Source organism: Mesoplodon densirostris, chromosome X, assembly GCF_025265405.1.
Source record: "Mesoplodon densirostris isolate mMesDen1 chromosome X, mMesDen1 primary haplotype, whole genome shotgun sequence".
Taxonomy (NCBI): domain Eukaryota; kingdom Metazoa; phylum Chordata; class Mammalia; order Artiodactyla; family Ziphiidae; genus Mesoplodon; species Mesoplodon densirostris.
In genome coordinates this window covers 38,193,814-38,197,448 of record NC_082681.1, presented here as the reverse complement: position 1 = coordinate 38,197,448, position 3,635 = coordinate 38,193,814, and the positions used below count along the sequence as shown (strand labels likewise).

The 3,635-nt window shown below is 38.5% G+C and overlaps 1 pseudogene; it reads right to left on the bottom strand.

The window, feature by feature from the left end:
• Positions 1-1,637: 1,637 nt before the first annotated feature.
• Positions 1,638-2,372, bottom strand: LOC132481541 (dnaJ homolog subfamily B member 6-like; annotated as a pseudogene).
• Between the last annotated feature and the right edge of the window lie 1,263 nt (positions 2,373-3,635).

The following is a 3,635-nucleotide window of genomic DNA, read 5'->3' as shown; positions in this document are numbered from 1 at the left end:
AATCAAAGTTAAAAACTTTTGCACATTAAAGGAAACCATCAACAAAACAAAAGGGCAACCCACCTAATGGGAGAAGATATTTGCAAATGATATGTCTGATAAGGGGTTAACATCCAAAATACATAAATAACTCACACAGTTCAATATTTAAAAAAAATCTATTTAAAAAATGGGCAGAGGACCTGAATAGCCATTTTTCCAAAGAAGACATACTGATGGCCAATAGGCACAAGAAAAAATGCTCAGCATCACTAATCATTAGGGAAATGCACATAAAAACCACAATGAGCTATCACCTCATACCTGTGAGAAGGGCCATCATCAAAAAGATGAGAAATAACAAGTGGTGGCGAGTATGTGGAGAAAAGAAAACCCTAGGACACCGTTGGTGGGAATGTAAATTGCTATAGCCACTATGGAAAACAGTATGGAGGTTCCTCATAAAACTAAAAATATAACTACCATATGACCCAGCAATTCCACTCCTGAGTATATAGCCAAAGAAAATGAAAACCCTCATTTGAAAAGATATATGCACCCTAATATTCATAGCTGAGTTATTTATAATAGCCAAGATGTGGAAGCAATCTAAATGTGCATAAACAGATGAATGGATAAAGAAGATGTGATATATGTATATATCATCTATATCTATATATAAATGATGTATATACACAATGGAATATTACTCACCAATTAAAAAATGAAAATTTGCCCTTTGCAACATGCTTGGACCTGGAGGGTATTATGCTTAGTGAAGTAAGTCAGAGGAAGACAAAAACTGTATGTTTTCACTTATATGTGGACTTTAAAAAATAAAACAAAACAAATGAATATAAGACAGAAGCAGTCTTACAGATACAGAGAACAAATTAGTGGCTATCAGTAGGGGGAAGGGGAGGGGGAGGGGCAAAAAAGTTGAAGGGGATTAAGAGGTACAAACTAGTAGGTATAAAATACATAAGATACAAGGATGTAATGTATAGTACATTACAGGTATATAGGCAATATTTTATAATAAATTTATATGAAATATAATTTATAAAATATCAAATCACTATATTTTACATATGAAACATATAATATTGTAAGTCAATTATACTTCAATAAAATAAACAATTGTCAACACTTACTAAGTTGCCAGCATTCATGCACACTAGAAAATATCCTCAATTTATATCAACTAAACCAGAAATGCATTACTATTAATGCATTAATATCTTCCACTACTAAATACTGAAAAAATTGAGATTATTTTTGTGGAAGATTCATCCTGGCAATGTTAACTTCACAGCAGGCTGACACTACTTAGCTCACATTTCAAACACAATAGAAAGGCAAGTCTATGCTAGTGTTAGTGTAGGAAAGAGCCACAGGCACCCTGGGTTACATTTAATAGAAAACAAAGTGCATGCAGAGATTGACAACAATTTTAAAGACCAAAAAATGGTCCTATTATGTGGTCCCAACAATAAACTCAAAGTTTCTGACCAATAGTGGTTTGGATGAGCTATTTACAAATACTTTAGGTACAGTTATACTGAAAGATAGTTCATTTGGCATCTTAAAAAAAGTTCCTATCAATCTTCAGATGGAGCTTGTTAGAGTTAACATTTCTGTTAAGTGCATGCATTGAATTACTTGTTATCCAAGCATAGCAGCTGTTCCTTACCATTTAGCCTTAAGGACTTTAATTGGTCATCTTCAACGTCTACTCTTTCTTGACCATTCTCGACAATTCTCTTTGTAGTGATTTTTCTGCCATTAACGATTTTAGAAGTTGATATAGATATGAAGTTGCCCATTCCACTACTTCCAAGTGATGTGGAAGAGAATGAAGTGAGGCCCTCGTGATTTAGGGAGGCAAAAGAAGTAAATCCGCTATCAAAAGAACACCCCCTCTCCAAAATATGGAAAGCCACTGAAGGCAGAGAAAAGACTCTGTGCCTCAACTTCTGCTTCCTAGATCCCCCCAAAAGGCCTCAAATGGGTCTTTGAAGAAGTCCAGTGAAAACGGACCCCTTCCACCAAACAATTCCCTGAAAACGTCATCTGGGTTATGGCATGTGAAGCCAAACTGAAAGGGACTGTTAAAATGACTTCCACCTGCACCTCCACCATTTAACCCTTCCTTGCCATATTTGTCATAGATATCCCGTTTTAAAGCATCTAATAACACCTCATAAGCCTCAGCTACTTGCTTGAATTTTCTCTCTGCTTATTCTTTATTCTCAGGATTTTTATCTGGATGCCACTTTAGTGTTAGTTTCCAATATGCATTTTTTATATCCTTAAAAGGCTGAGTGATGTCTCTGCATGCCTAGAACTTCATAGGAGTCCACCACGTTTTGACAGGATGTTGAAAGGAGCATGCGTTTCTGCCTTTAAGGTCATCTACGTGGGACCTAGGATGTGGGAGCCGGTGGCAGGAAGACAAAGCAATGGGGCATGGCCCAGGTGTCCCCTCTGCTCATGCACCGCTGAGCTGGTAATGGTAGCAGCCTGCTGTTTCTCAGGATTTAGTCTTATATGCCTCTTTGTCTTTGTGCATGATATCCATTCTAGCTGAAAATTGCATCCTCTTAATTTCCCAAACCTCTTAGCCTGGTGTGGTAACCAGACTCTGTGCTGGCCTCCAATAAATCATGCCTCCCGAGTATTTATTGATACATACTTGTGTGTTTCCACCCACAGTGACCCATGTGTAACCAATAAATTGTGTTGGACGTGATTCTGCCTGACTTCCAAGGCTAAGCTATAAAAAGCCTTGCAGCCTCCACCTTGATCTCTTAGAGCACTCGTTCCTGGAGCCCAGAGTCACCTTGTAAGGATCCACCTACCCTGCTGGATAGATCTTATGGAGAAGCTCTGAAACTTCACAGAGAGAGGGAGGGTTCTAGCTGAGACCTGTCTTTAAAGCCATCTCCTCCAAGGTACCAGGCATGTGAGTGAAACTGTCTTGCAGCCTACCAACCAGCCCAGCTACTAAGTAGGTACCTAAATTATGAAATAATAAAATACCTGTTGTTTTAAGTTTTAGAGATAGTTTGTTACATTGCAATAGATAACTGGAACACCTGGCTAATTTTTGCTCTTCCTTCAAGGATTCGTTTAGGTATTACCTCTAAGAAACGCCCGCTTTACCTTTTTAATTCCCCTTCCCAGTTTGAGTTAGGTGTAGGTCTTCTTTGCTCCCATGCCATATGAGCACTGATTTCACGTCATTCTACATTTCTGGCTTTGTGCTAACTGCCCCACTAGACTGTGTCCTCCTTGACGGTGCGTCTTAATTCTCTTTGTGAAAAGAGCTTGTCCTAGTACTAGGCACATAGTGGCTTTTCAAAATAAGTTGACTAAATCACAGAATCTCAGGGTCGATGGGACTTTAGGAGCCATATAAAACAACCCAAATTGATCTGCCAAGTGTTTGTCCATCCAGCCTGTGTTGGAAGCCTCTCTCATGATGAGAATTTACTACTTCCTGAAGCAGGTTATCACATCTTTAAATAGCTCAGACTGGTAGCACTTTCTTGTCAGCTTAACTCTTGCTCTAATCACTTTTTCATCCCAGCTCTTCTCGGGGCTCATGCACTTGTTAATATGTTTATTTGTGCTCACTTGTGCACTGTCAACAT